The sequence below is a fragment of the Chiloscyllium punctatum genome, chromosome 6 (assembly GCF_047496795.1).
Source record: "Chiloscyllium punctatum isolate Juve2018m chromosome 6, sChiPun1.3, whole genome shotgun sequence".
Lineage (NCBI taxonomy): Eukaryota > Metazoa > Chordata > Chondrichthyes > Orectolobiformes > Hemiscylliidae > Chiloscyllium > Chiloscyllium punctatum.
The window spans coordinates 49,291,714-49,305,710 of record NC_092744.1 but is presented as its reverse complement, the minus strand read 5'-3'; the positions used below and the strand labels follow the sequence as shown (position 1 = coordinate 49,305,710).

General features: G+C 42.7%; 1 protein-coding gene across 6 annotated transcripts in view; it reads left to right on the top strand.

Moving 5' to 3' along the window:
• Positions 1 to 13,997, top strand: part of LOC140478939 (inactive N-acetylated-alpha-linked acidic dipeptidase-like protein 2) — a 950,375-nt gene that overhangs the window by 221,429 nt on the left and 714,949 nt on the right. Inside the window, exon 4 of one of the 6 annotated variants that reach the window (XM_072572595.1) lies at positions 9,160 to 9,305. The exons of the other annotated variants lie outside the window; for them this stretch is intronic. The gene's annotated coding sequence lies outside the window, so the exon portion shown is untranslated. The remainder of the gene's footprint in view (positions 1 to 9,159; positions 9,306 to 13,997) is intronic. 6 annotated transcript variants of the gene reach the window in all.

Below are 13,997 nucleotides of genomic sequence, written 5' to 3'. Positions count from 1 at the left end.
AACACCAATGGGATCTCTTGATATCAGGGTTCTTAGCAGAGAGAGTAATGCAGAAACTCGAACAAACAGCTCTGCCAACCATCCAACCACACTTTGGGTCCGCTACGTGGATGACATCTTTGTCATCATTAAACGAAACAAATTAGAGGAAACCTTCAAGACCATCAATAATACCCTACTGGCATTAAATTCACTAAAGAGGAGGAAAACAACAACAAACTGCATTCCTAGATGTCACAGTAGAGCGAACAGCCAATGGGGAGCTTCAAACCAGCGTCTACAGAAAAACAACACCAAATATTGAACTACAGAAGCAATCATCCCAACATCCACAAATGAAGCTGCATCAGAACATTATTTCAACAAGCCAACACACTGCAGCGCAGAGGAAAATGCATCATAGTAGCCCAAAAACCCACCAACACACTAAAACTGCAGCTAATGAACTTGAAAGATCCTATACAGACAACAAGCAAAACTAATGCCATTTACAAAATACCATGCAAAGACTGTAACAAACACTACATTGGACAAACAGGCAGAAACCTAGCCACCAACTAGCCACAAAAAGAGACGACCTTCTCTCTCTAGTATCCTTACATACAGATGAGGAAGGACACCACTTTGACTGGGACAATACATCCATCCTAGGACAAACCAAACAAAGACATGCATGAGCATTCCTAGAAGCGTGGCATTCCAACCGGAACACACACAACAAACACATCGAGTTAGACTCCATCTACCACCCCCTGAAAAACAGAACAGGAAGTGACTTCACAAGAAATGACATCACCATGGGAAATGACATCACCAACCCAAAGAAAACCAAACATATAAATAGAAAACTGGAATTATCAGCAGTGCTTTGCCTGAGGCCCACTGAAGATGTTACCTAGTAAGGTAGCAAAGCATCTGAAAATTAACCATCCAGCTCAGCGAGCAAACCTACATCCAGAACCTCAACCTGAGCTACAAATCTTCTCAAAACTCGCTAATGTGGATACTTCTTCATTGAATATATTTAAGACTGAGATAGATTTTAGTCTCTCAGGGAATCAAGCAATATGGGGAGTGATGACATCGAAATTGAGGCTGAAGGTCAGCCAAAATCATATTGAATAGTTGGAGCAAGCTGAAGGGACTGCATGGTCTATTTCTGCTCCTATTTTTATCGTCTTAAGTGACTCAGTTGTGTTTTGTGTCCATCAACAGTGCCATTAATGATCAATGTTAATGTGTTATAGAGTGGTCCGGCCATTGGACATTGCTTTTGATACTTGATGCCTCTGTGTGACAATTATCTGAATTTGCACCATAATGCAAATCAGTTTATCAGAATAGTTTGATGCTCATGGTGTGTAGGGAGTGAATCAGTAGCCAATGAAGCAAACGTAGCAGGAACAAAAGACTGGAGTTTTTTAGTCTTCAGTCTAATTTTTTCTCATTTTAATGAGTCCTCTCTTTCAATGTCTGTACCAAATAATTGCATTGTTACTCTGTCGTTGCAATTATAATATGACGATATTTTCAGGGCCAAGTGGCTTTTGTGCAAAACCACATTAACAAAACTTGAAGAGATAATTAGAGGAACCTTACCTAATTTTCAACCTGCATCACTAGCAAAGTATTCTGCAAAAGTAGATTTTTTTGATGCTATACCTAGCACTTCTCTAATTAGAGAAAGGGAGACAGCATATACATGAGGGACAGGGTAAACTCTCCCCTTTTTCCATTATCTAAGATCAATTTTGGAAGTTGTTAGGCTGTTGATTTTGGACTGACAGACCTACAGAGTTTACCAACTTTATTCTGCTTGATTCCAGGCCATGCATTAACATACAGACATGTCTTGGTCCTGTGAATAATATAAATCTGGAACTATAGAAAGCAAAGGAATCCTGGTAACTGAAGCCAAATATATGCTGCATGCAATGAAAATAGTTGGCATTCAAATAGTTATGAGAGTCTGGAAAATTAGTAGGAATGATATCGAAAGGGAACTAACCTCAATTATAATGCTGCACAAAATGATTTACTACTGGGCATGGTTGTGGAAAAATAGTTATCTCTTATCATTAAGGTCCCAGTCAAAGTTATGATTTCCGGAATGCCGTGCTAAATGGGAACTTTGGTTCCTGTTTGAAACAATCCTTCACCTATGTTAAAATGGTAGGTGGGTTATGTAAGAGCTTCCTTATCAGAAAATAAACAGACATTAAAACATTATACCCTCTAAATTAAAGTTTTTACATTGTTAAATGAAAAGTAACTAATAAATAAGCAGTACCTCCTCACTGAGTTATCCAGCTTCCCAAATCTTGTTTTTCCTGGTAACTGCAGCTCCTTCCCACTCCCAGGCATCATGTTGTGGCCTTGTCCCACTCCCTGACCTTTGAGTTGTGGCCTCCCTCACACCACTCCATCCTCTCACTGTTTATCGCAAGTGCTTGAAGAAAAGTTGAGAGGCTGGAGCGGCTTTGAAAATTGTACTTAAAAAATAAACATGGATTACAAACGCGCAACACGTGAACCGCTGGGTTTCGTGCTTCCATGACAACGGCACTTCAGACTGAATCTGGATCTTGAATGGGAATACAACAGAGCATGAATGAGTTAAGGAGTGCAATCAGGCAAGGAAAGAGGCTGAGAGAAGTCGCAGAGGGAAAGAGGCCATAACTGGAAGAGTGAAGGACTAGTGAGATACTGCAACATGGAGGTTTGAAGAGTGGGAAAGGCCATCACAAAGGAAACAATAATGTTTGACAGGATTGCAGAGCTCTTTTTGACATTGACATTGAAGTGAATCAATGTTAAATGAGAGAACTTTAAATGCGGACTAATTGTAACAGATAATTATTTTGATCTCGGGTGTTTTTTCTGTGCTTTTTCTTCTTTAAGGTGATATCATAATTCAGGATGGTCTGTACGTTGTGAAGGGAATGTCTGTACTGGTGAATGTGCCTTTTTTAAAAACCATGTATGGCTTATTTCTTCCCCTTTGTAGGACCCATGAAAAATACAACATTTTTAGCAAAGTTAGCAGTTGAATCCCCTTCAAGTTTGCACACTTGTTGCTCTCCAAAATATTTTTAGGGTTTATAATTATTAAATCCTTAACATAACATAGAACAGTACAGCACAGTACAGGACCTTTGGACCACGATGTTGTGCCAAGCATTTATCTTCATCTAAGATCAACCTAACCCAAACACCCCTCAATTTATTGCTATCCATGTGCTTGTCCAACAGTCGCTTAAATGTCCCTAATGTCTCTGACTCTACTACCACTGCCGGCAGTGCATTCCACGCACCCACCACTCTCTGCATAAAGAACCTACCTCTGACATCACTCCTATACCTTCCTCCAATTGCCTTAAAATTATGACTCTTTGTGACCAGCCATTTCTGCCCTGGGCAAAAGTCTCTGGCTATCTACTCTGTCTATGCCTCTCATTACCTTGTACACTTCTATCAAGTCACCTCTTCCTTCTTCTCTCCAATGTGAAGAGCCCTAGCTCACTCAACATTTCTTCAAAAGACATGCCCTCCAATTCAAGTAGTAACCTGGTAAATCTCCTCTGCACCCTCTGAAAAGAATCTACATCATTCCTATAATGAGACAAACAGAACTGGACACAATATTCCAAGTGTGGTCTAACCAGGTTTTATAGAACTGCAGCAAAACCTTGCGACTCTTAAACTCAATCCACCTGTGTTTTTTAGTATATTTTTATTAAAAAGAAGAAACATTTTTTCTTTTGAACATTACAACAAACCAAACAATTCAATCCAAAATTTAAAAAAATGCCACTATTTACATAAATAAATACTAACGAGTAACTAAGCTAATAAAGGAAAATCTTAACAATAATAATGATGATAACCGTAACAGCTCAGCAAAACAAAGCAATAGCCCTTGATGATAGAGTGCATAAATTTATACATATTCATATGTCTGTAGTTCCTCCCATCTGGATACCGAACCCATTACTTAGAATTACCATGGCTACATAAAGGGTCCTATTAGTATGGCTGACAATTCTGTACCCAGACAGTCCAAAAAGTTTTATGGTGCACCATATTCGTCAGAAAGTCCAAGAGGGTGTGCTCCATGACTAGCTTATGCCAGCCCGCCAGCCCTGGGGGGTTTTCTAACACCCACCCTAATAGAATGTTCTTTCTAGCGCAAAAAATGAGGATACTGAAAAGCCTTTTTTTGTGTACATCTAATGAAAGAGAATTAACAAAGCCAAGAAGAAGAGATACCGGATCCATCTCCACCTCCATCCCGAAGGCCTTCTCTATTTCACCTACCACAGCACTCTAGTCTGCCCACAGTCTGTGGCAGGACCAAAGACCATGAGTAAGCGTGCCCACACTCACTTTACATTTGGGGCACATTGGAGATACTCCCAGTTTAAATTTAGCGAGACAGTCTGGGTCCAGATGAACCCTGTGGAGAATCTTCAATTACAAAGTATGAGTTCTGTTCCAAATCAAGATCCTCCGTGCATTTTCCCAGATATCCGCCAAATTTTCAGAAGAAATCTCAACATTTAACTCCCCCTCCCATAACCTACAAAGCCATGCGGTCTCATCTGAGGGGCATTCTCCTAATAGATGATAAGCGTTGCTAACAGATAATGTACCCTCAGCATTCAACACCCTGTTCTCCATGTCGGACCTATAAGGATCATTTAGAAGTGTGGTCTCTTTTTATATGAAGTTTTGAATTTGAATGAAATGAAAGAGGTCCCTACTAGGCAATTCCTATTTCCGAACCAACTGGTCAAAAGACATCAGTATTTCCCCTTTGAATAAATCACCCAGGCGAGACAAGATAACCCTAGCTGCCCAGAGTTGAAACCCAGAGTCCATTATCCCTAGCTGAATGCCCGGCATACCAACTATTGGTGTCAAAAATGATGTTTTGGCAATATTGTCCTCGCCCTGATGCATTGCCCTCCACGCCTTGACACTATTGATGACTATTGGGCTATGGCAATATTCCTTAACTGTTCTCATTTTGTCCAAGAACAGCAGGCTAATAAGGGGGCGTCTCACCTGAGATGCTTCAATGCCTAACCAAAGTGAATGAGGGTCCCCCTGGGCCCAATCATTCCCGTAAGATAGCAGCAAGCTTAACTGATAGTTTTTGATATCTGGGAGGTCCACTCCTCCCAGTCTGTAAGATAACTGCAGTTTAATCAATTTAATTTGGGGCCCGCTTGTGATACCAGACAAAAGAATGTTCAGTCTTCTAAATGTTTGCTCAGTAAAAAGCAGAGGAGGCATTCGCATAGGATACAGCAGGAAGGGCAGAATGTTTATTTTAATGAGGGCTATCCGACCTAACCAAGAGATCGGAAGCACCTCCCATCTACGAAGGTCCTGTTTGACTCTGTTGAATAAATGGGCAAAATTGGCTTTAAATACCTAATCAAAAAATGGGAGGTATAAATATGCCTAAGTCGAGAAAGCCCTTCTGCGACCATCTAAAGGGGAACTGAGATCCACCCTCAGGATCTGGCAGTCTCAGGAGACCAAGGTAAAAACAATGACTGCAGATGCTGAAAACCAAATACTGGATTAGTGGTGCTGGAAGAGCACAGCAGTTCAGGCAGCATCCAACGAGCAGCGAAATCGACGTTTCGGGCAAAAGCCCTTCATCAGGAATAGAAGGGCTTTTGCCCGAAATGTCGATTTCGCTGCTCGTTGGATGCTGCCTGAACTGCTGTGCTCTTCCAGCACCACTAATCCAGTCCCAGGAGACCACCCATGGGCATGGCCTCTGACTTTGCAAAATTGATCTGATAACCTGAGAAGCCACTGAATGAGTTGATGCATTGTATCAGGTGTAGGACTGAGACTGTTGGGTTTGATAAGAAGACAAGAATGTCATCTGCTTACAGTGCAATCTTATGTGACTTTGTTCCTACTTCTGAAGCGGTTGTATTGCCTCTGCAATTTGTGGAAAGCAATGGTGACAAGGGACAGCCCTGTCAACTGTCCCTACAAATATTAAAATTGCTTGGCCATACACCATTGGTGAGGACCATGGCAAGAGGAACACTGTACAAAGCCTCCACCCACCTGATGAAAGTCTCTCCCAGACCAAACCGCTTTAGAGTATGTAAAAGATCTGGCCACTTGACCCTGCCAAATGCCTTTTCCACATCTAAGGAGATCACCAATCCTTGTACTGATCGCTGTTGACATACTTGGATCATGTTAAGTAATTTCCTGACATAATTCATCCATGTGCGACCTTTTATGAACTCCCTCTGGTCCTTCTTAATGATGGAGGGCAATAGAGTTTCTAGCCTTAATGCCAGAGTCTTGGATAGAATTGTGAAGTCAACATTCAGAAGTGAAATGGGTCTACAGAAAGCACAACTCTCCAGTGCCTTCCTTTTTTAAGAATGAGAGAGATGTTTGCCTTTCTGAGAGATGGTGGGAGGAGGCCACGATGATGTGATTCATTAAACATACGAAGCATAGGCCCTGATAATATATTTATAAATACCTTGTTGAACTCACTGAGGAGCCCATCAGGACCTGGCGCCTTCCCATTCTGGAACTGCCTCACAGCCTCCTGCACCTCTTGCTGTGACAATGGGGCATTGAAGAGAGACTCCTGTTCAGGGGTCACTGCCGGAAGGCCAAAATTCGTAAGAAAGAACTTCATCCTAACCTGCCCACACTCTCAGCTTTCAGAATGGTAGAATTCAGAGTAAAATTTCTGGAATTATGCATTAATCCTTTTAGAATCATAGGTCAAATTTCCAGTGGCTTCTTTGATTGAGGTAATGACTTGGGGGGCACTCCTTTTCCGAACAATGTACATGAGGTACTTGCCCGGCATATCTCCATGCTCAACAGCCTTTGACTTGCAAATGTAGGTACCCTCTTGGCTGCTCATGTGACCATGGAGTTTAGCGTAGACCGGAGTGCCGTGATCCTCTGCAATTTAACCAGCAAGGGCCTGTCAAAGTATACCTTTTCAGCGACATTCAGACCCGTCTCGAGCAAGCGTTGTTGCTCACCCATCTGTCACTTCTTATTGGCTGAATAGAAGGTAATCAACCCCCTAGCATAGGCTTTAGCTGTTTCCTAAAGAATGATGGGCTACTGGCCGAGCCTGAATTAATATCTAAGAAAGTCCTGAGCTTAGTAGAAAAGAATTCCATAAACTTGCTATCGTTAAGGATGAAGGGGTCCAGTCAGCAGAGCCTCGAGCCTACTACTGTATCCTTACTCTTAACCATTAAATACTCTGGGGCGTGATCGGAAATAGTGTTATTACAATTGTACATGCCACCGAGCCCAGATGTGCTGTGGGGGTCAGAAAAGGATCAATCCTGGTATTGTATTACTGTGTGTTTGAGAAGAACATGAAGTCCCTGCCAGTAGAGTGAAGATGGTTCCAAATATCTACCAACCCCAATTCAGCATACAAATCCCTTAATTGTTTAGATTGCAAAGAAGATATTGGCGGACCTTTGGGCAATCTGTCTACTGTAGTGTCTATGAGACAATTAAAATCCCCTCCTATGATATGTTGAGATGCAAGGTTAACCAGTCTAGAAAGTGTGTATATTAAGGGGGTCAGTAACAATTTAAGATCCCATCCTCCTCCTCATGCATTAAAGCTTTAAGGATTACAAATCTCCCATGTGTGTCTTTAATGCACATTAAATGGGAGATTCTTTCTTACTAAAATGACCACCCCTTTACTCTTCGTATTGAAAGATGAAAAATAAACCCGGTCATACACTTTCTGTTGCAACTTCAAATGCTCTGCATCATCCGAGTGTGTTTCTTGTAATAAGGCAACATTCGTCCTCTCCTTTTTTAAGGCTGAAAAGTACCTTCTTTCTCTCGACAGGTGAGTGACTCCCCTTAGTATTCCAGGTGTACCACCTAAAAACATCCTCAGCCATAAACTTCCACAGCACCATCTAGATTCCAGAGAGAAGGAACCCAAACTACAGATCACTGAACGTTAATGCAAAAGAATCCACAAAACCCAAAAATTACACAGGCTAAAATAACTACAGCTAACAATTCTGCAAAACTCATAAAAACTATATACAGCAAAAACAGAAAAACAAAAAATCGTCAAAGGCACTGATTGGAAGAATTTATCCCCCCCACTTGAAGGGGGGAACATACACATCCTACAATCCTACTAACAATCCCAACCGCCCTCTCAACTCCTACCAACGAGGGTCGTGCCACATTAACCGACCACCTGGTAGAGAAAAAAAAAACCCAAGAGCAACGTTCGTACTATAGACAAGTAAACTAGCATTAAATATATCACCTATCCCTTAACATAATTGAGATCAAAAATAAATACTCTATCTATCCCGGGCATCATTTCATGCAACTTATTACCAGAAAAGAGACTCCACCAAGTCCTTTTTTAAAGAAAAACAAACCCGAACAGTTCTGTCCTTTGCTTCTGTTTGGCCAGTCAACATGTCCACAAAGTTCTTCGCTTTCTCTGATGAGTCGAGCAAATGTATGGATCCATTATGATTGATCCAAAGAACCGCTGGATATCTTAAAAAATACTGAATCCCAAGATTTCTCGATCTCCTCTTGACATCATTGTAGGGCTTCCTTTTCTGGGCCACTGCCACCAAGAAGTCTTGAAAAAACATGACCCTGCCACATACCAATGCTCTTGGATCCCTCCCCTGGGCTCTTGAGGCTTCCATGACTATCTGCTTGTCTTTATAATGATGGAACCTTAACAGGACAGGGCGTGGGCGCTGATCCGCACCTGGTTTTCATGCCGTGATCTGGTGGGCTCTTTCAATTGTTAACCTTCTTCCCTTCTCGGCCTCCAAACCAAGGAACTCCAGGAACCACTTCTTTAAGAACTCTACCAGCCGCTCACCTTCCCTCCCCTCCAGTATACCAACAATGTGGAAGTTCTTTCTTCTGCCCCTATTTTTGAGTTTGTCTACCAGATCCAACAGACTCTGGACCTATGTTTCTAGGGATTCAATCCAGCTCTTGGAGGAGTCAGTCTCTGCCTCTACCCCTGCAGCCCGGTGCTCAAGCTCATCGGTCCTTTTTCCCAAGTCACGCAGCATAGATGCTACAGGAGCTAACTTCAGTTTTTTCTTGGATCTGCCTTCCCAGGTCCTCGTGAGATTTGGCCAGCACCGAAACTACGGTGTGGTGAGTAAGCCCAGTGCTTCAGTGGGCTGGGCAGTGGCCCCGGCCCCGGCCCCGGTCCAGGGCAAGCTTCCTCCTTTCTTTGGCATTCTCCAGCTACAAGGACAAAGGTAAGTAAGATTTTTCAGGCTTCCAGTTCCTTTTCTGTGTCTTTATGCACAGTAAAATGTTTTGGATGAGTTCTGGCTCTGACAGGCCGGTGTTGCAGCGCGAAGCCGAGCAAATGCAATCATACCAGGACACCGCCATCTTGGATCTCTCTCAATTCCCCTGTTAATGAAAGCCAAAACACCCTATGCATTCTTAACAACCCTATCACCTTGGATGGCAACTTTGAGGGGATCTATGTACATGGAACCCAAGATCCTTCTGTTCCTCCACACTGCCAAGAATCCTGTCTTTAACCCTGTATTCAGCATTCAAATTTGAACGTTCAAAATGAATCACTTCACATTTTACCAAACAGCCAATTTCATGTCACAAAATGGCTACGGACTGAGAAAACAAACATTGAAGTGTGAAATCCCAGCAATGTTGTAAAAGGATAAAGCCACAAGATTTCTTGGTTTTGATCAAACAAAAATAAAATTTACAATTATAAAGTTAATGGGTGAAATTATCATAGTCTCCTAGACCATTGGGCTACTCTCTCATGAGAATTGACTAGTTAGTTAACCTGAGGGTCATCTTGCCTTAGGCAAGGGGAGAGGACCTCAGCTAGTGCGGGAGTTGAACTCATGCTATTGGTTACAACAGTAATACAATCTACTCTATATAATTTACACAATAAAGCAGCATTTGCTCAGCAATAACTGGTCACTGATGCCAAATTTGGGTTCTACCAGGGCCACTCAGCTCCTGACCTCATTACAGCTTTAATTCAAACATGGACAAAAGAGATGAATTCCAGAGGTGAAGTGAGAATGACAGCCCTTGACATCAAGGCTGCATTCAACAGAGTGTGACATCAAAGGGCCCATCTGGAATCAATGAGAACAGGCGGAAACTCTCTCCACTGTTGGAGTCATACCTGACACATAGGAAGATGGTTGTATTGTCGGAGGTCAATCATTTCAGCTCTAGGACATTTCCACAGAATTTCCTCAGGGCAGTGTCCAATGTCCAACCATTTTCAGCTGTTTGATAAATGACCTTCCCTCCATTAGAAGGTGAGGAGTGGGGAGGTTCACTAATGATTGCACAAAGAACAATACCTTGATGGAATTCCTGGGAACACAAAACCACCAGGCAATGACCATCTCCAATAAAAGACAATCTAACCACCACCCCTTGATATTCGATTGTGTTACTGTCACTGAATCCCCCACTATCAACATCCTTGGGGTTACCATTGATCAGCAACTCAACTGGACTTGCCATATAAATGCAGAAACTAAGAATACTTTGGCAAGTAACTTAGCAATAGCTACAAGAGCTGGTTCAGAGTCTGGGAATACTGTTGTCAGTAACTCATCGCTTGACTCCCCAAAGCCTATTCCATCATCTCCAAGGCACAAGTCAGGAGTGTGATGGAATCCCACCCACTTGCCTGGATGTGTGCAGCTGCAACAATACTTGAGAAGCTTGACACCATCCAGGACAAAGCAGTAACTTGATTCGCCCTGAAGGATCTGTTTCTGTGCTGTATGACTGACCCAATGGCACCAAATCCACTCCCTCTAACATCAACACTCAGTAGCAGTAGTATGTACTATCCTCAAATTGCACTGTGGAAATTCACCAACGATCTTTTGACAGTACCTTCCATCTCATGAAAATCTTCCATCTAGAAGGACATGGGCAGAAGCTAATTGGGACATCACCACTTGCAAGTTCCCCTCCGAGTCACTCACCACCCTGATCTGGAAACATATTGCTGTTCCTTTACTTCATATTTGTGTTAAAATCCTGGAATTCCTTTCTTGAGGAAATCTTAAGTCAATCTACACGTGGACTGTAGCAGTTTAAGAAGGAAGCTTGGGGGATCTAAGATGGCGGCGATCTGAGAAGATCACACTGCAGAGCTTCGCATCGCAGCAGGAGCAGGACGGTCCTTTAACCCACCCAACCCAGGTCATCAGGATTTCTTTGGGGTGTTGGAAAGATTGTGGAGCCCCAAGAAACATTTAAAAATTGACTTACCTGTATTTTCAGCTGTCCAGAAATGGCTAAAAAGGGAGGAGGAGCATCTGAGGCTGGGCCTGCAGCAGCCCCGGAGCAGATTACTCTCCAGGACCTGGTGAACCAGCTCTCGAAATCTCGCGAGATGTTGGGGAAACAGATTGAAGATAAGCTGGCTCCAGTCTTTCTCATGCTGCAGAAGCATGAGCAGCAACGGGGCAACCTGGAGAAGAGGACGGAGAAGAGGACGGAGCACAGGGTCACAGTGGTGGAAGCTGATGCCAGTTCATTCAAGGAAGAGATCCAAGCCCTGAAGACGCAGGTTCGTAATTTGCGTGACCAAGTGGATGATCTTGAAAACAGGGGCAGGAGAAAAAACATTCGGATCATCGGTCTGCCCAAGGGTAAGGAAGGTGAGCGGCCTGCGGAATTTGTTGAAGATTGGCTTCCAAATTTCCTTGACTTGGAGACTGGCATGAGAGGATTGAAGATAGAGAGGGCGCACCAGGTCGCAGCACGGAGGTCGGGTCTGTGTCAACACCCTCGTCCTTTCCTGGTGCGGTTCCATCATTACCAGGATAAGGAGAGAGTCATGGAGGCTTCCACACTCCAGGGGAAGGATTCAAAGGCCCTAATTTATGAAGGGTCTAAGATCATGTTTTTTCAGGACTTTTCTGGATCACCACCACTGAAACGAAAATCGTATGATGGTGTCAAGAGAAGATTGAAGGAGCTCTGGATTCAGTCCTCCCTGAGATATCCGGCAGTGCTTCGGATCACCTTAGATGGATCCATGCATCTCTTTGACACATCAGAGAAGGCAAGAGACTTTGTGGACAAACTAACCTAAGTTAAACAATTGTAGTAGGTATAAATATTGTTGCTTGGATATGCGTTTATCATTCTGTAAAAGAAATGGAGGAAATCCTGTCGGAGCTTTGTTTTTTTTCCCACCTCTATTGATGATAATTTGATTCAAACTATATCTGGCGGTGGTTAAGATGTACATTTTAAATTTCTAAGTTAGGACATACCAAAGGATGGGTGGGGTATTTATTGCCCCTTTTTTTTATAAAAGAATGTTTTTTTTTATTCATATTGATATTCTATGCATTGTCTATTCTTTTTAGCTTGTGCTTGCGATGTGGCTCTAGCTGGGAGAAGTGAAGGTGGCTGAGATGGCTAGATGCCTATTTATGGGCAGTTTGGGACGGGTAGTTGCACCCTCTGGGCAGGGGGTGAGTTCCCCTACTCAGCGCTATTGGCGCTTTATGTGTTGGTTTGTTTTCTGTTTTTGTTTTTTATTTTTAATAATTTTGTATGTTTGTTAAATGTAGTGGTTTTAGTTTATGTAGTTTTTATATTTGGTGGATCACTAAGGCTCAGCAATTTGTGGTTCGGGTTCCTCCTCTCTGGAATTTAAATGTAATTGCAGAAGATTATGGCTAATGATTTGATTAAATGGTGTACCTGGAATATCAAGGGAAGTCACTCACCAATTAAGAGGAAGAAGGTACTCTTGAGTCTTAGAAAGGAGAAGGTCTCCTTTGATACAAGAGATACATTTGGATGATAACGAGCATCTGAAATTACAGCAGAATGGCTTTGACCGAGTTTATTTTTCATCATTTAATACCAGAAGTGGGGGAGTGGCTATATTGATAAGGAAAAAAATCTCATTTAAATTGTTGGAATGTGTTAAAGACACATATGGGGGGTTTGTAATTCTTAAAGCCTTGATAAATAGGGAAGAATATGGCATTTTAAATGTTTATTGTCCCCCAGCTCATCCTCTTAAATTCTTGGTAGATGCTTTTTCTAAACTGATAAGCCTCAAGTCTCGACACATCATTATAGGGGGAGATTTTAACTGCCTCATGGACCCCACAGTAGACAGGTTGCCTAAAGGTCCCTCTGTACCCTCTGCACAAACTAAGCAGTTATTGGGTTTGTGTGGGGAATTAGGATTGGTGGACGTCTGGATGTGTCTCCACCCTACAGGTAGGGATTTCACGTTTTTCTCCAATCCGCACAGATGTCACACGAGGATTGATTTTTTTTTTTCCTCTGACCCCTGCGATAACCCTGGATCTGGTGGCATCCTGTACGATTGGTAATATTGCCATCTCTGATCATGCTCCAGTGTAACTCATAGTTAAAATTAAGGATGTTACAGTGGATTCAAGGTACTGGCGAATGGACCCCTTTATTCTCATGGACAGCAAGGTTGTGGAGAATTTCTCTAGGGAATTTTGGGTATTCCTAGACATCAACATAGGCTCGGTTGATAGCTTATCTGTTCTCTGGGAAACTGCCAAAGCTTATGCCAGAGGGTTAGTTATTTCATATTCCACAAGTAGGAAGCGACAGAAGGGTGAGCAGCAACGTCTCCTTGAAGCACGGTTGAAGGCAGCCGCGAAGGCCTTTTTTGACAGACCCTCGTTGGTCAAACTACAGAAGATTACAGCACTGCGGTCTGCACTAAATTCCATGCTCACGCAGACGGCAAAGAAGGAGCTGGCTTTTGCAAAGCAAAGGTTTATACGAGCATGGTGACAAGCCAGGCAAATACTTAGCATACCTTGCCAGAAAGAGAAGTGCCCCACAAACCATTACAGCGATTAGGGAAGGGTCTGGGAACCTAACATGTGAGTCTAAAAAGATTAATGTGGCGTTCCAGA